This window comes from Anguilla rostrata, chromosome 11 (assembly GCF_018555375.3).
Source record: "Anguilla rostrata isolate EN2019 chromosome 11, ASM1855537v3, whole genome shotgun sequence".
NCBI classification, from domain to species: Eukaryota; Metazoa; Chordata; class Actinopteri; order Anguilliformes; family Anguillidae; genus Anguilla; species Anguilla rostrata.
Window position 1 is genome coordinate 22,597,412 of NC_057943.1, and position 19,884 is coordinate 22,617,295.

A 19,884-nucleotide genomic window follows, 5' to 3' on the forward strand; every position below is an offset into this window, starting at 1 on the left:
CGGTGCCTGATCATACCGGCAGCCATCAATTACTCCAGGCAGGTTCAGCTGTTATTTATCACGGTGCCTTCCAATATCAGGATAATATACAGTGTCAGAGGAAAGAATAAATGCCTGCCTTGGCCGATTGCATAGATATCCTTGCCCTTGTGTGGAAATATGACGATTTCTGAAACCGGGTGGGTTGAGAGACTCCAAGCAGGCATAACCCAGGCTTCTCACATTCTTTTTTTTTCTGATTTTTTGAAAGAATAAGATGATGGGATCGCCAGCTGAGATCAATTAGAGGAATGCTCAGATGTGCGCGCGACTGTGCATAATACATTTGAAACGGAGAAAGCTTTGCATGCAAGGGTCCTGCCTGCGAGGGCCGTACTCGCCTCAATGTGTACTCAATTAGAGAGCTATAGGATCTTAAAGCAATGTAAACATGGCCCAGTGGCGTGCAAGGAGGCCGAGGCTCGGAAGTGTGCTATAAACAAGACCTTCAGTCGTGCTGATATCATGTTCTGTGCACGATGAGCTGGTTGTGTCAGCCTGGCCTTGCTTCATGGTTGTTATGTTTCTAGATTCATCCTAAAGTGCATCTTTAAACAAGTGTTTATGTCTTTGGGGCAATGACCATGGTTTATTATTATTATTATTACTATTATTATTTATCAAATCACTCAGTTGTCAGGTAGCATCATAGCTGTCACCATCAAAACACCCAGCAGTCAGTTATGGCTATAGCTGCACTCATGGTCTGTGTAACTAGTTGCCATCAATTCACCCAATGGTGTCTCATGCTATGGGACTGGTGGCTGGTAAATTTCCCTGTGGCCTGGCATTACCATGGTTACTCTCAAATCAAAAATCTAACCGTTATAGCTATACCTCTAGTTAGTCAAGCCTTCCATTAATCATTTAATGACTGTAGAAACAGTCTCTTACAACCCAGTGATCATTTAAGACTGTTTTTAACACTTAAAGCTAATCTGCTTGGGATCATTTATGTGGAAATGTGGCTATGTTCAATGGGCTTGCTTTGGGAAGAGGGGAAGGGATGTATGCTGTGGTGGGGGGGGGGCAGCTGCTCTCAGGACTGTCTGGAAAAAATAAAGCTGCTTATGATTTCTTAGCATGTTTATTAGATTATTTTTGTGCTTTGGCATTTTTTCCTTACAGCAGTTTACATCATGAATTGTATGTAAAATAAAAGACCTGAGGGGCGTTTTAAAAACATTTTATAGAGCTTGGCCTGCAAACTCAAATACAGAATGTTCAATAACTGGACTTTAATTGGACGTTAAATTGTTTCATTCTCATGGATTAAATGTTTTCATTCAAGAGATCTTTGGTAAATGTCATTCTTCTCATCAATGCAGATCCATACACATGCACACATTGCACACACATGCAAGCACGCACGCACAAAAGTCTTGGGGGATCAGTGGTGGAAGTTACAAGAGACTTTACATACACTATATAGCTGAAAGTAATGTGGACACATGACATCCAACATCGACAAGAAAAATAATAAATTCAGTATGGACCTTGCTGTATGCCCGGGTGCATCGTCATGCTGAAACAGGAAAGGGCCTTCCCCAAACTTTAGGAATCACCAAATTATCTAGAATGTGGTTGTATGCTGGAGCATTAAGATTTGCATTCATTGGAGCTAAGGGGTCTAGCCCAAACCATGTATGTGTAGTTGGCAGATAGAACTTTGTCTGAGAATCACACACTATGTGTCTACCAGGACTGTGCTTATGCCACAGTATACCGTCATCTAAAAGCAGCCATGCTGCTATGCTAGGTCACAAAGATGCAGTTATGAGACATGTGAGACGTGTCCACGCATTTTCTAATTGTTTTAATCTTTTATCTCTCTAGGGAGTGAAAATTATCAATGTACCAAGTCTCTTGCAGGACTTGTGTAGAGTGTTTTTCATTTAGTGTATGAATCTGAGTCCTGGATCTGTAGCTGACGTTAGCGCCCACAGGTTAGGCTGAGTTGAGCCTCAGTGTTGAACCTAATTTTGAACTGGCGTGGATGTGACATCATTGCTGTCGGTTGTGATTGCAGCATAGCACTACTGCATAAACACCTTTCAAATTGAGGTGCCTTTTGTTTGAAAGCATTACGAAGGTGATGTAGAGGGCTGAAAGGGGAAGGAGGGAAAAATACTTGCTGCAGTGAACTGTGGGGTGATGTGCCCTTTAAAGTGCTGGCTTTAACAAGAGACAGGTCTCCACTGAAGTATGGACCATGACACACTGCAACCTGTCAGCTTGCAGCGCGGTCTATCTGGTAGAGTGGCGTCTCAGTCGCTGCCTAATGGCTTCTGCCCCTTCTGGAAAACGGCCTACAGCGGTGAAAAAGGCTCAGACTATAAAAGGAATCGTCTGTCTAGTTTTTCATCTTCTCCCGCGTCCCTCCTAATAGAAAAGTTGAGTTTTCCTCCGAGAAAACTAGACCGCTTTTCATCCCTGTCAGAACTTTCGCCAGTAAACAAAGCCACTGAATTTTTTTGGCTGAAACACAAAAGGAATTGAAAGGGGGGGGGGGCACTGTGTTTTTATAGTCTGACTGCAGGGGAACACGTAGTATTTTCTTAGTCTGCAGGTAGTGTACCTACCAGAAAAACCCCAGATCTGGGGTCATTTGATTTATCTTTCTTAATCCTCACCTCAGGTGTTACGATGTGTGTACTGCTCCAGCATTAGCGCTCTGGGGCAGAACCTTCAGCATCTGAACCATTCTTCAGTATGTGCCTGACTCCGGCTGTAAGAGCAGCCTGCGGGGCTCTCCTCGCATGATGCACACCGAGCTCAACCAATCAGTCAGACCCCTCCCCTTTCCCCACCCCTTCACATCCTTACTGGAGGGTAACCTTAAAAATGAAAAATCTTTGGCACTCTACTGGTTCCGTTTCTGCTCTCAGCCCCCTAGCTAACTGTGGACCTTGAATGCAGTTTAACCACACGTAGTTATGGAAACATTCTCAGCCGGGGATCAGCCCCCTCCCAACATAATACATAGGGTACGAGGTTACATTTGTTTTTTGTTGGTCTTCTCGACTGCAGTTGTTTATTATGACAAAAATATTGTTTCTGCAACTGGCGGTCTGAAATGCAAGAGTGAAATAATGAACGGGAATCTACTAATGACTCTCCTTCTCGGAAGGATTGAGGCAGCAGCTGGTCTGCTGGGCACTTTGAGGGTGAGTGGGTGTCCCAGGGCAAATCCTCCTGAACTCTGTGGGCTGTTTTCCATGAATATGTTAACTTCACTCGTTATTGATTTCTATTAATATTAGAAAAACCAAGGCAGTTGCATATATTATTTAAATCAGTTTTTCCCAACCCTGTTCCTGCAGATCTGTCGTCCTTTAGGTTTTTACTCCAACGTTAACAAAGCACATCTCATTCAGCAGCCAGAGATCTTGTTGAGCTGCTAATTAGGAGCAGGTGTGTCAAATTAGGGTTAGAATGAAGACCTGCTGGATGGTTGATCTCCAGGTGCAGGGTTGGGAACCACTGATTATCTTTATGTAAAAAGCACTGCAGTGCAGCTAAAGGATTTGATAATAATGTCCAGACAAATTGCAAATTCACGTGTAATTGGTATGGTGTCTTACAAGCCTTTTCTGCTAGGCATTTACTTTGAAGTTATAGATGTTTATAGAAAATAAATGTACTTGTGAGAGCAGAGATAGAAAATAAATACTAGACAAAAAAACAGATAGAAAATAATAACTATCGTGACACACCACATCAAACGCTTATTAGCCACTAACTGTGATCACATTTGTTGGACTGTCACTGTGACCATCTGTGATGATTCAGGAGAGCTCGTTTTAGAAGATTGCAGTTCTGCAGTTGGCCCCAGCGGTAGGTAGTCTGTCGATCAAAGAAGCCACACAACGAGACCCTCCCTCCCTGGCCAATGTTACCACTGTTCGTGCGCTGCCTTGCAGGCTGCCAGCCAGACAGCACTGACAGTCTGGATATGCACCAGACCACGGGTGCTTTCCTACACTGAAAGCGAGTGTGTTATGAGGATCAGCCACCCAACTGCCCTCCAGTCATCATACATTGATGCTCTGTACAGTATGTCGTGCCAGTTGATAGCCAACGCAGATAACATTTGCAAAGTTGTACATGCGCACTTCAAAGGTGTGAATAGAATTGCAAATGGGCAAGCTGCTGACAGAACCGGCATTATAACACACGTTCTCTGTCTTGGCGCAACTAGTCGTTTCATTTTCACAGTATGCGTTCAGCCAGATCACGTTGACAGAAAATAATACATTTTTGAAACTGGATGAACAGTAAGCTTTCCAATAAAACAAAATCTACTTTGTCTGTCTCTTATGCAGTTGAGAGGAATCGGCTGAGCTATAACGTTCGTATTGCTGTCATGCTACAGCAAAACTTGGCTCTTTTAACTCTGTCAGGCCTAATTCTGAAGTCACTTCTCCGCCTAGGAGTGAACAGTTTGAGTTACAGCAATTCAGGTGGGCATGCTAAATAGAATTGTATGTTTGCCAATTTTTTTGGTCTTACTTCACTGGTTTAAGATCATTTTGGGTGAATTGTAAGTTGTGTTTTTGCATGTCTGGAGCTGTATTTGATAGCCCCTGTCATACTAGCTGTCTGGGTAGGGTGTGCTGGAACTGTTTCATCAGCTGGTGAGCCTATGCGGTGCTCTCCTCGTCTGGAAATTCGCTTATTCATCCCCGATGAAGGTACAGAAGATGCCAAGTACGTAAGCTCCTGGGTAATAGCATTGGTATTTAGCCATATTTCATGGCTGTTTGTGCAGACAGTGCCACTTGTTAGCCGTCAGCGCGCTCGTGGCACCAATAGCAGATGGAGTTTTGCAGTGTTAGAGTGGGAGGGTGCAGATTAAACAAAGTTATTTTGAAGAAGCTGAAAGATAAGACATCAAAGGTCACGTAAAGCCTTCGTGATGCTCTGCAGCACTGATGTGGAGAGAGGGAGAAAGAACTCAGGCCCTTATCAGGCCAGGGTACAGGCGGAGAGTGCTTCAGCTGGATTGTCTATCACAAACCTCATGTCCCCAGAGACATGTGATGTAGAGTTGAATATTTTATACAGGAATCTGGACATGCTCTCATTTTCCATATTATATGTTGGTGGCAGATATTTCAAACTGCAATTCATTCCCTCTGTTCTTTTTCTTCGGTACCGCCTGTTTGAGTTTGTACTGGAAGGTGATGGGTGCTTGTGGTAATGCACTCACTTTAACTATTTAAAAAAGTGCCCACCTGTTTATAATTCAATCCATCCAGTCAATGATTCTCTGGGCCATTGCTGACTTCCGCTCCAAGATGAAAAATGGTGTCATTTGGTAGCCTATGATTTGGTCAATGGCAATATCAGGTTAACATTTTTAGTTATTTTGGTGTCTTTTAAAAACATTTGTGTATCCTGTTTTGTGTCATTGATACTTTTTGCAGATGAATCCCAATTTTTTATTTTAATTTTACCATTTACAAACAAGTTATCACACAGCTGTTCACAATGGACATTTTCCAGGGGGGCAGACAAACCCTTTTAAGCCTCTCGGAGGAAAGCTGGGAAATTATTCCCTGGCTGAGCTCCTGGAAAATGGTGGGGTTTGTGATTGGTCTTCTTATTGAAAAATGTTCACTCACTATTTTAGCGCATTGCTTGTACAGACTCAGAATGATACGTGATCTGTCACTCCTACTTAACTATCAGGATATCAGACTTCAGACTGTCACTATGGTACAGGTGTTAAACAGTTTGTTATGGGAAAAAAATAGTCAAATCTGTTTGCGTGCCAAATAACTCATACAGTGTCTCATAGATCCTATGTGTCGCTTGATGCTAACTCACAGGCCTGGAGCACTATCCACCCAGTATCACAAACACAAGCCTGTTTGGCTCTGACTCTTGTCAACTTTGGCCAAACCTTCCCGCACTTATTGCTGCTGGATATAATTTTTGCATATGCCAGATGCACAAATGAAGCTTTAAATCCCTCTCAAATGCAAATTAAAAGGGAATATGCGAAAGCTCTAAGGCATTTCTGTGCTGCTTCCTCAATACATTCCCTCGTAATGTCTTGCACCGAGTTGAACTTGAAGACCTGACATGATGTGGGTCTGTCTCTGTAACAAACTGTCTCTGTATGAAATAAGATGACCTGCCAAAAGCAAGAATGTCATAAATGCTTTTGTGGATCAAGTTATAAATCTGGAGGAAGTTTTTTGTACATAGGTGAAATTATTTTCACAACTTGTTTTTATAAATTTTATCTCTATTCTTGTACTAAGCTGTCATTCCCCATGACGTATCCACGTACCTCAGTTATTTTATGATGGGCGATCTAGAACAAGGAGAAAACACTTCAAGACTTTCAGTTTTAAATTTGTTAAAAATCATGCTGCGGCACATATGTTGGACAGATTGTTGAAGGACACTTCTGAGCTTTGAAATACCCTCTTTGACGCACTTGCAGTCTAGATTTTAGAGGAGAGAAATGAGTAATAAAATGAGTCAGGGTGAAATACTGAGTCACATTTACAAAATGTCATTCAAGAAAGTGGGGATTTTACTGCGAGTGGTCTAAATTGCCTCATCCATTTCTAACAAGTTACATGTACATCTACCTATGTGAGGTCTCCATAGCCAAGGATGCTGAACTTCTGTAGGTCAGCCAAAAAGTACTGAGCCTCAGGGGTCCATGCCAAGAAGGCAGAAAATGTCAAAATTGTGAAATGATTTCACTTCATAGAATGATAAACGCCCTTGAGAATAACTACTTGGCTTGGTTTCTATTGAAAAGGAAAGTCGCATCGTGATTCCTAAGAACTGAAAACAAGGCCAATTTGCATTGATCTTCGAGCTGTCACCCCCTTTCTTTACCTTTCCTCCATTCCGCTTCTTTTAGATGCATGGGAGTCATTCTCCCCTTTTACCGGAAGAGGAAGCACGGTTCTCAATATTACGAAATTCAACATCCATAACATCAAATCCTCCGTGCCTTTTTTGTAGCTCGATCTTGCTGTGACAGCTCAAACGGTATTTAAAGAAAACATACAGTGTCTTGAACAGAGGATCATTCGACTTATTTGCTTTAATCTAGGACTCAAGTGGGGTTTGCTCCTTTTTTTTGTTATTGTTTTAATATTAAGAACGAGTATCCCTCTCTATTTAGTGACTGCGGGGGGCCAGGCCAGAGGTATTCAGAGCCACAGGAAATGCTAACCATATCCATCAACATCCAGGCCCAGGATGCTGGTTCCCCTGGCCGTAATTCGTAGCCTCCTAGGGCATACTGATTACATTCCTCTGCCTTTGCCCATTAACAGTGCTCCTCCCGTTTCCTTGCTTTTCAGATGTGCGTCATCCAATATCGCCATATTCCACGCTGGAACGGAAATAGTTTTTTTTTTTTTTTTTCTTCCTCGAGTGTGGGGACGTGATTTCGACCAGGGACGGTCACTTTAACATTTTTTTTTCTCATTTTGCCAGAATCAAAGGGAAAAATGTGCTTCATTTCACTCTTGTCTCTCGCAAATGTGGCGTGTCGCAGCTGGTCCGACGGGGGTCTGGTCTCTCGCGCGGGGGATGCGCGTGGGACCTTGCGCCCGAGCGGCGAGCCTTCGCAGGCCTTCCAGGACATCCCCAGCAGCTTTGATCTGGAGCCGGATGCGCCACGTAATTAATTGGTTTCCCACCGCGCGGAAACCGCGATTCAATTATCCCTCAGGCCACTGCCCTGGGGTGGCGCATTCACCGCGCACGTAAATGCGCACTATTCGAGAGTGTAATGAAATATACGGCAGTACATCTTGTTTTATTCTCCTGCAGCAAGGGGACCGGTAATCTCATTTCAAGGAGGAGTGCCTAGTGTGCCGGCAAACTCGTCCGTTCGCAGTGGAAGACATTGGAGGGAATGTTTATACCCGTTGTCCACCACACGATCCTCTCCCACGCACGTCACACACTGCACAGCCTCAAGCACCCACTGTGACTACATCTCCACATACAGAGGAATCAAAAGTGCGTTTGGGTTTCAGCTGTTTTTAATTATCGTTTTCCCCAGAGAATACATGCTTTTTAAAAAAACAGAATTAAGCTTTTTCGCATTACATTGTGATTTTGCATCTAACGCATTAGCTTAGTTTAGTTTCACAGTAAACGTTGGGGCTTGGTTGGGAGAGTTGGTTGTGACGGTACGGGTCTGCGTTGTGTTTAAATGTATGACTCAGAAGAAAATGTAGTGTTTGCGTATGTGAGCACGTCCAAACATTGCACAGGAGATGGGGGGTGTACTGGTGAAGGAGAGTGGTACCAATGCGCTGTTGAGAATATTCCCCGTTGGGTTTAATCATGTGTCAGTGTTTTGGTGTGGACCGGGCTTTGTCAGGTGTTTGCATCATTAAACTTGTATGGAAACATTCCATACAGATGTGATGGCATCACATGTCCTTTTCTCTGTTATAAGAATCTATGCTGCTATATAAGTGCTGTTGCTGTTTTCTTGATGATTTAAAAATGCGTCATAATTTTGAAATAATTTATTATTTTTGTTTTGTGTATTGTGAAGTACTCATTCATTAAAAATTCTGGGAACCGCGTTTTTAGCCAAAGTTGTACTAGCTGGAGTTCATTCCAGTGACCAGTACACAACATAACCCCCTTTAAATATAATAGTTTTGATGGGTCGAAATGGTCAGTAACAGAACTTAGTCTGCTGTCTATGTTTATGATGTTGGATATCAAAGAAACATAGCAGATACAGTTTTGATATTTTTCACTAAAAGAACCTGCAAAATCTTTATATCCGGTCAAATATTGACCAAAAATAATAATTTCACAAAAACGTGCTTTGAACGGAGAACATGGCTTAGAAGCATTGATATTTCCTGTCTAATGAATAAAATACAATTTCATGCCAGCACTGTATATAAGACTAGATTATGTAATGTAATGAAAATTACCTTGATTACATGTTTGGTCTGCCTGTGCTTCTGTCAATTTATTTTCTATATGCAAATGCAGATTGTGTTGAATATGAAATCACAGTGTTTACAGGCCCTTCTGTGTGCATCTTAAATGGAGATGTTTAGACTGAGCTGGTATTTCTATGTGCAAATGCAATCACTCTTAAAGCAATTAAACTGCAAGGGAAATTGTATCAGCCAGATGGCATTCTTGCATTAAGTTCTCATTATATGTAACACTTGGCTATAAGGTGCGCTGTTTTTGGCAAATTGGCAAGCCCGTTGCCAGGACAACTAATGGCAACATCAACCTGTGCCCCAGGCTTTCAGCTGAAATGTCTGGTGCTTCAGCCTGCATTTGTACTTCACTGTAGCTTTCTTGTGTTTAGCACGTTCAGCACGTTACAGGGATAAATGAAAAGTGAGCTTGTTAGAGTTAATAGAGTGTTGAATTAACACTGCAAACAAATGTGAGCTTCCCCTTATGAAAGCGTAATGTGTTAAAGTAAATGGTATTACAAAATGGTATTAAAAAGTGTTATGAAAGCATTTATTATGCATCATGGTATACTTCATAAATACGTGTGTGGCGTGTGTGTTTGTGTGTGTGTGTGTGTGACAGAGAGAGAGAGACTTCAGTTTTATTCTGCTATTTCATATTTATGTATACAGGCTGAAATTTAAATGTGAGTTTAAGCGATGTTATATATTGTGTGATATTTTAGCTTCATAGCTATACATTTGCAATGTGTTTAGTTTTAAATAATTAATTTCACTTTATAAATTCCAGAATGGCTTAGGTCCCTGTAATCTTCTCATTCAGTGAATTGCAACAGTTGTGTATAGAAAATCACAATCAGTTCATTTTGAAAATAATTTACAAGGGATCTATTTGATAGCATTAGCTATCAAGGGAATACTTTCAGTTTTCTATTTTCATCAGGATGCACTGTCTATTACTTGATTTCCACTTGACTGGAGCCCTCCCACAAGTCTTATCTGTACCCATGCACTGCTGAAAATATTTCATTTTGAAACCCTAATGAAGATGGGCAGAACACAGCACTGTATGATCTGCAGGACACCAGGTCTGTTTGCCTCTGACAGTGGCATCGAATAAATATCTTCAGTTGAAAAGGGTCGTACAGGGTGGGCATGGGTGATGACATATTTATATTTGATCATATATAATGGTTTTATTATAGCTATTTATCTCTTTCTTTGCTCATCCATGGATGTGAGTGTGTGTCTGTGAGCGTATTTTTACTCTTAGCTGAACACCGAGAGTAAGAATAAGTAAATGAAAACTGAAAGGCTTTCTTCAACCATGTTAAGAAGTAAGACAAACTGGAAAGCCAAGCAGGTGAATATAGGTTCAGAAAAATCAGGATTTTCTACAGACGTATCCTTATAGACTAGTGTCACTTTGGGTCTGCAAGTTTTATACTGATGTTTTCTGTGGGTGACTCCTTTGCTTTATTGAGCTTTATGTATGTGATAAAAATTGACCAAAAAAAATTTCCACCGCATGGAGAAAATGCTAAGCAGACCATTAATCCAATGGCGATGAGCCTCTTTGTTCCGCTGAAGACTGTACAGTTCCATCACTCAAGCACTTTGTGAAAAATATCCCAGGTGATGCCTGAGATGGAATTCATTATCACAGTACATTTTTAGGCCAGAAATGGACTGGGCTGATTCATAGCTGTTGCTTTAGTGCCTGGTGAGTTTGGAGGTCAAATGAAAAAAAAAGTTAGGATGGAGGGAGAAGAACATATGGTAATGAGGTAACCATTCAAAGCTTCTTTTTTTAAAAAAAAATAGCAATATACGTATCATGCAAGAATGGATGTAATATAATGTACCAGCGGATTATCTGTTATTATACAGCATTGTCATTGGTGAATTGCTTAGAAAAATAATGTATTGACTGTATGACAGCACGCTTAATATTACTGTAATATTGCTTTTATAGGAGTGGGTCTGGGAAAGAAAGCAACAGAGAGATCTGTGCATCTATTCTTTGTATTTCGTGAATGTACTTAGTTTTTGGCATATACCTTATGTGAGTAGAAGGTCAAGTATTAGAAATGTAAAGACCCATATTCTCCTTCAGCTTGAGAATATTCTCCCTTAAAAATTTGAGATTATTCTCCATCGCAAATTTAGCCAATAAATGACATGACTGTTTATAAAGGAAGGCAAATGGAAACAGTTTAAGTGTAATGATTGGTTTAACGGTAATACTACCAACCACTTCACTCTCTCAGCAGCTCCGGGTCATATTACAGTTTTCAAAAGCGGTCCAGCTGTAAAGTATTGCTGACCCTGCTTGCATGCTGGGAGACCGAATCACAGTTCGGTACCAAGCCCAGAATGAAAATTAAATTTTCTGGTTATACTGTTATGGATAGGGTTCATTGTGCTAATGCAGTGTTTTGGAACAGCACTCGAGAGACGGTTTTTGCTTTCATCAATTAAGTGTGAGTTAATTTTCTCATTGAAGAGTGGGGTCATTTTCCTCATCCTGCTGAATCCCAGGTGACAGTAGGTTCTATGCCAAGGCTTGTACAGGCCCTACTGGACACACGTAGTGGCTCAACAATCTATTAAGTGACTTCTTTCCTGTTTCTATTTTTGTAGTTCAATTTTGGTGTGAAATATCACTTCATGTTGCATTTAGCCATGCTAACCAAAATATTAGCCCCTTTCTCAAGCCTTTTTGGTCATTCTGAGGATATGTAAGCTTTAGTGTAGACCCTGGTTGAAACTCTTTTTCATGTACTAAAACTCTTTAGTTTTTTTGTTTATTTGTTTGTTTGTTAGTTTTGTATACTGTATGATGATGCTATCCAACTTCTCCATTTAAATTTCTTCCATCTCCACTATAATTCAGTTTACATATTTTAGTCATGTTTCCATGTTGAAATGAACATTTGAATCTCTTATTTTTCAATTTTCCAACAGTGAATTGGGTTCTTTCAGTTTAATAAATATCCTTGCTGGTATGTGTTCAGTAAAGTGACTGTTAATAATTTCTTATGATTTTACCTGTAATTATTATTAACCCCCCCCCCAGCACGAAACAAATAGTTATCACAATTAAATAATGCAAGAACACAATAATTATAAATGGGTGGAACTTCCCCACCTTAATGGAGAATTGAATGAAAACCTTGTATTCATTTCGTTAGGAGTATTGCAGCCTCCAGCACTTGGCAGTTACTCTGCTAACTCGAGATTGGTTATCCTGGATGGGAGAGATGATTTATTCCTTTCATTGTAAATTGTAAGCTAATGGTGTGTGGAACCCATGCCAAGCACACTTTATTTATTTATTCATTTATTTATTCATTTATGCAGTAGTCACATCGAATGGAGACTCCACTGAACTTGAATTTTACATAGAAAATGTTTTAATATTTATATGCATGTGAAATTCTTTGGACACCCATATAAAAACATTATTTATTTTTTTCAGATTTGTTAAAATGCATGATCCTAATCTGATTTAATGTATGAGCTTGCAGTGAAAAGCTTTTTTCATTCACGTTAAAACAGTGTAAACACAGTCAATGAAATGTTATGCCAGTATAAATGACCAAGGAAAGCACATGGCAAGGCCTCTTTCCAAATATGTAAAACAGTAACTTGTCGTAGCCAGTATAAATGTGTAAAAGTGTTTATGTAAGCATACTGGTGTTTTGAGGTCCATTTTTTCCAGTTTTCTGGTGAATTAGTTTGATGTGGGTGATTCTGGTTCCAGTGAAGTATCACATTCGTCTTGGTCTGGCCCTCGGCTGTGGAAAACAAATCACCAGGGAGCTCCATTCGCATGTTGTTAAGGTGAGGGAAGACTAATCGTTCTTCCATTACAGCGTCCTGGAAATTCTAAATACCAGCCACAGGGACCGAGGGGATAGACTGCTATATAGTCTGAAAGGTGTTGTTAATGCATATTAATAATCAAGCTTTTATTGTCAGCACTTTAATTTAGTCTGCCCAGTGTCTGCCAATAGTGAATGGCCTGCCCCCTCAACCCAAGGTTTCTATTTCCTCAAGGGACTTTTTCCTTGCCATTGTTGCCATTGACTTGACTTGGGGGCTGTGAAGTGTTTTGAGGCATTGGCCCTTTTTAAAATGATATTCCCTGTACAGTTGGGACTGAATTTAATTTAATTTTAGATTTCTACAGATCCTTTGCAGAAACCTTCCATTTGGTGTGTGTGTGTGTATAAAAGTCCATCTTCTGGTGCATTAGTCTTGGATCTCACCCCAAATCCAACCCAGCTCATGAACCAACAACCTGGGATGATTATGTAAACACAATTAAAGGTCCATACCTACTAAGCCACACTGCAGGCCTATGCTCATAAAAATATCATATTTGATTAAAAACTATGCATATACAAAGCACTCTTCCACATATGCACAAACTCTAATTTGTGCTGTTTTATAGTGTGGTATTGGCCTGCCCCAAAGAAAAAGAGGAAGGCTTAGGTTGGAGAGAGTGCAGTGCAGGGTTATGATAATCATTTCATCTGAAGACAAACTAAATAATCAAAGTTAAGGAGCTGCCATCCTGCTTCTCAGACAGACTGGACTCCCCTTCACATGATCTCATCCCTCCAACCCGACAGGTCAGTACAGATGAAGCTCTGCCAAACAGCTCACAGATCACCTCCTGCCTGCTAAAACCAAAAGACTTTCACACCTCATTTAAACCATATATAATGCCACTGCATTTTTGACTCTTTATCACTCTCTCTCTCTCTCTCTCTCTCTCTCTCTCTCTCTGTATACTGTATGTCTGTGCATGATCATGGAATTTTAAAGTATTTACAGGAAAAACTGGTTATTGCTAAATTCAATTGCTGTTTCCTTTTTATGCTAACCACAATTGGCATGTACTATCGCATTAGAATGAAGTTGTTTGTGTGTTACTGATGCTGGAGGTTTATGCATGGATATGTTTTCAGTAGGCCTAAAAAAATGCTCAGTACTTCTTGTAAGAACCTTGGCACTTGAAAGATGAAAGATGACTCAGGGGAGAGAAAAAAGTGGATTTTTCATCCCTGATGCATTCAGAAGTTACAGCGGTTGTCGTATCTTGACAGTTGTGAGTGTTTGTGCACGGTCGTTCACATTGTGTCCTGCCAGGAACAGGTACAGACAAGAGTGTCCAGCAGTATCTCCTAATCTTCTGTTTACGCTGTCCACACAGGGTAATGAGGCTCATTCCTTCTCTAGCAATGCTTGCTAACTCCCAATCTTTTTCCCTGGATTCCAGGACCAAAGTATATCATTTGTATGACATCTATTGCAGTACCAACCGTGCTGATATTGGTCAAAACCACATTAACCCCAAAAAGAGATTTTTAAGAAGAGCTGCTCTCTGGTGATTAAAAGTCCTACTCACAGCTGAATTCCGATTACTATCAGCGCAAGGTGCTTTAAGTGAAAACAGCTGTGCCCTCAGAGGGCAAGAACTGTTTTGTAGGTCTGCTTTTCCGAGCCACGTAATTTGGCAGACCATGAACTGATTTGATTTAAGTGCAGTGATATGGAGTTGTCTAGTTGCTTCTGCTCAGCCAATGATTGATCATGTTGTACGATCCTAGAAAGACAATTCATAAGTCCAGGACTCGCCCTGTCTGCTGGTGCCTTGGTTGCAGTTGAGACTGATAGATTACAGCAACAGCGCTTCTCTTGGGCTTGTCGGGTGAATATTCAGTTTGTGCTTCAGTCTGTCTCTGTCACATTACGTTCATGCACACTGAAAGTATTCTCAGCTGTGGCTAAATTCCCTATAACATCCTGTAATCTTATTGGTTTCACCTTTTCAAAAGAAAATTGAAATTTAAGGCACAATACACTTTAAATATGCTGAAGCAGTGTTAAGTTATTGGTCAGTTGGGACCACACCTATACAAGATCATGATTTGTCAAAAGTAACTGACCACTGCTTTTTAAGCAAATCTCATCCCTGGTAATTGAACAGACCTATCTCACATCACATAGTCCTCTTTCAGTGTCACAAAATCCCTCTTTCATCTCACCATTGCTTTGACTGCTGCTAATTTAAAAGGTGACAATATGGAATGTTTTCTGAATTATGTGCATACTGCCATACAATAATCATTTAACATGCAATTCAGCTTAAAATACATGTTATGGCTTCTGGAAATGTCAAAAATATTTTAATATGTCCCCTGGGATATGTTTCCCATCTTCTTCTTTTAACATCGCAGGCCACAGCTGAGCTCACATAGAGTGGAGTCAGAGGAAGATCTTTCATATGCGGCTTTAAAGCTCACATGGAGTGGAGTCAGAGGAAGATCTTTCATATGCAGCTTTGAAGTTCACATAGAGTGGAGTCAGAGGAAGATCTTTCATATGCAGCTTTGAAGTTCACATAGAGTGGAGTCAGAGGAAGATCTTTCATATGTGGCTTTAAAGCTCACATAGAGTGGAGTCAGAGGAAGATCTTTCATATGTGGCTTTAAAGCTCACATAGAGTGGAGTCAGAGGAAGATCTTTCATATGTGGCTTTAAAGCTCACATAGAGTGGAGTCAGAGGAAGATCTTTCATATGTGGCTTTAAAGCTCACATAGAGTGGAGTCAGAGGAAGATCTTTCATATGTGGCTTTAAAGCTCACATAGAGTGGAGTCAGAGGAAGACCTTTCATATGCGGCTTTAACATTTAGCCCATCAGGGAAACGATCGCAGACGTAAGGGGTGGGGAGAGGTGTGTTTGAGGTGAACATGGACCCCCTACACAATCCCTGGTGAAAACTCAGGCCTTTAATGTGTTAAATTGGACATCCAAAGTACACAGTACATTAGGCTGACTTATAAATGACATTCAGTTAAAAACATTCTTGTGTAATTTGATCGGGGAACAATGCTGTGTTAATTGAGAATACTCATATGAAAAGTTTACTACAAGTTGAGAAAGCTGTCCTGTGCTATAGAGACTCATTATAAAGGGTACTTTGTGTTACATTATACAGTACAAAACAGTGGGAGTATATTTCAAAAGAAAAAATATAGTTTGATTTACATTGTATGCATTTGTTTTTTGTCTAATATAGCTGAATTTTGTTGTGGAATATATTGCAACATATTTATATATTCAGCAATATATGTAGAGTAAATGTGTGAAAATAAAAAGAAATGACAAAATTGTTCTGAACTACATATGCAATTTAAAACACTTTTACTTGCCTCAGTTTCCGATCATATATTGATGCACATTTCGTCATAGTGAGATTCTTCATGAACACCGTATTGATTGTCATAGTCCTCACAAGTCCTTAATTAACTTTGCAGATTTGCTGTCTCTATTCATGAATTAGTGGAATGTGTGTTTGCGACAGTTATTAGTTATGCATATTTATTCTTATGCTAAATAGGAATATTATTAGAGCTTGTAATGAGAGGGTAAATTAGCATGAAGGTCATTAGGAGTAAATCAAAGCATGAAAACTGATCTATGGGTTTCTTTTCTTTCATTTTTGATCTGCTGCTGAAGGCTTACTAGCAGGCAAATGGTTTTCTAGATTTCAAGAAATAAGAGGATTATACATTTTTTAAAGTGAGGGAAATGAAACAGATGGCTTATCCTGTGATCTTTTGGTACAAGAATGGCCAGCAGTCATCGTGGATTTGGTTATTAAAAGTTTAATAGATGTCAATTGACTGAAAGTATTCAATATTATAAAACATTGCTGCTGAAAATATTCAATATTATAAAACATTGCAGTGGTATTTAATACTTGATACTCAGCAAAACTGCAACTCATCCCTCACTCTTTGGAAGAGTCGAGAAATGCTGATTATCTGACACAACCTGCCCTCACAAAAACGTGTGTTTGTTAGTTCCTATCAGGCAGTCGGGGGAGGGGGGAATAATCGGTCGTGTTTTTCCCTTTAAAATGTAGCATAAATCTTGTCTGGTTGTGTTGAACAACGCTGATGACATTTTTCTTTTCGTTGTAGTCAACAGATAAACAGTGTAAATAGAACATCTTTATCAAGCTGTGGCCAGCTCAAAGGAACCTGATAGCGATCCCCAGTGGAGGATTGACTGATGTAATCGCCTGACTGTTCAGTGTTAGTCTTCAGACATTTTCTAGCTTGGGCCTTTTTGTTTAAAAAAGGGGGATGAATCACGATGGTAGCAAGCAAGTAGAACACACTGGAATGTTGAGAGTAAGTGGATACTTTGTTCCTGTGTTCTTTTCATTCAATAGTGTTTTCTGTGTAGCTTATCTTTAGCTTATGAGGTTAAGGCACAGTAAGTTACTTTCAGGACTGCCTACTGTCATTCACATGCAACTGCTGGATTTTGATGATATTTGATTGGCTGATATATGTGACAGTGATGTGCCCCATATGGGGAAGCACATTTAGCATTTAGTGTGTGCACTCACTGCAGTCAGTAGCTTTTATATATCTGTCTTTAGCAGGGTGCACCTATTATAGCCAGGAGAGAGCCACGTCCAGCTGAATCACATCGACTGTTTTCATGAATTTTATTAGAGTACAGGTTAAACCAGCCTTAGCCCTATTTTTGAACTGTACAAGCTTATCGTTTTTGGCACATACTTCTGTATTAAGTAAACATTGTTCTTTTTCCCAGTAAATTTGAAACTTAATTTTTCTAACATAAAAAATGGACCCCATGGTTCGTCCTCTTATGATCGTGCATTATTCCAGTGAGCTGTGCTCCAACATCCACTTGTTTGATCAAGAAATAAACTGAACAATCTGACACCTCAAGTGTATTAACAACAAGGGTCTCGATTTACCCTCAGAGCAAGATCATTGCATAATCTTCCCTTGCAGTTCTGGTGGTTGTGAATAGCTTTACAATTTTTAAACCCAAATTTAGAGTTTATAACAAAGTGGCCCCTCAAGGTTTAGATGAGGTCAAAGGGCAGAAAAGTACTTTTTCCTACAGAAAGCTGCTCAGATGGCATGTGATGGCATTGTACAGACTTGTTTTCAAAATTATTCAATCATTCCCATTTACACTTGTCCCCTTGTTGATGAAACTGCGCTGCATTTAGGTTGATTTAAACAACTTACTTTCTGCTTGTATGTGATTTTAAATAGACTGAAATAAATTGCAGATTAGTAGCTGTGCTGCTTGCCACCTACTACACTGGTTTCATTGATGAGACACTAGTAGGAGACGCAGTATATTCATTAACAGTAGATAGTGCACTCAATAGTTTGACAGTGCAGATGGTAGAGTAACTTATGCAAAGACTTGTATTGAGTAGAAAACCAATTGGAACCAGTTCATGTGTGCACACAGCTTGACAATGTGTTTGCTTGAGGTTTTTCTGCTTTTGGAACTGTTTTGCAGTCCGGCCAACATGTCCAGCAATCAGTTACAGTTATCAGCTGCATTGGGCAGATTTATATCTGGCCTATTCTGCACCGTTTATAACCATTAAGGAAAATGCTGTAGACTCTGTTACTTTTTTCCTTACCAATGTTCTGTTGTTCTGCAGACGATTCCAGTGCAATATGTGACAGAATAGTGGGTTTTATTTTTTTGAAGTAATCTGAGGATTGGGTTACATAGTATCATTTCTCTCTCACACATCTCACAGACACACAGATGGACACACACACACACACCTACTTAATTTATGCCATCATCTTCTTCACTAACTCCACCTCATTTATGGCACCAGAGATGTTCACTCTTCTTATGTATACTGAAAGGCTGTTGATATAAAATGGGATTACTCTGGAGTTTATTGGCATGATCACCCTAATCCCTGTATCCTATAGTATCCTAATCCCTGTGCAATGGTACATCACTCAAGTAGTCACACTTCTGCTTAATTTCCATGCCTTGAAGCACCCCCTGGGATTCCCTCTTTTGCACTCTCTCATGTGACTCTCCTGCAGAGCACCATTGCAGCACATGCCCATTACTTTCAATAAAACTAATTTAACTTGGAGTGTTACAAACAATTGCTGGGATGCATTGCATGAATAAATGATTTTCAAAACTCAAGAATCAAAAGCTATACCTCATATTGCATTTGCATTGCATGAATAAAGTGGCCTCATGCTGCTTACAGGACATCTTAATGAATTATGGTGAAAATTGTCTATTTTTTCTTGCATGGGGTTTTCTTTAGGCAGTTGCAAAACATTGTGAATGGGAAAAGTTTAAGGCATTAATGGAAATGTGGTGAGTGATAGCTTCTTATGCTGATAATGTTGATCCTTCCAATCCATGCACAAGTGGCTTTTTCAATAGTTTATACTTGAAAACTACAGTGGCAACATGTGAATGGAGAAGGGAAAATGGAAATGAGAAACTTATCATTTCAATCCTTGCTTTTTTTTCTCTTTTGTTTCGTGATTACTTTCATCTTTGCTGAATCCTGGTCTTTTATTTCCCCTGTGTTCCACCGAGCAAAATGTATCATAGACGTAAAGATTACAAGTCATCATCTATCTGGCAATAATCTGAGAGCCATACAAATTATGCCTTAGCACTTTAAATTCTTTTCTCTTCAAAATACTCTTACAGCAAAATTATAATTATGCTGCCCTCACCGAGTTCCATTCTGCTGGGGTTCCCATCCTTGGTCCTGGACTCCCTCTGCATACACTGGTTTTTGTTCCAACCTTAATTGCAATTCCTGAAGTATAACGGGCTGTTAATTGGTTAGTTAATTTAACAGTTTTAATGTCTGAGAATTTACCCTTTTAAATACGCATTATGCCAGAAGCAAATGTTCTTGTTATCAAGAATGAATATTATATATTCATTGAAATACTTTTAATCAGACCATTTGGGAAAAACGAAGCAGTCAGATACAAATTAAATGAAAATGGTCCAAACCTGAACTGTGTTCAAA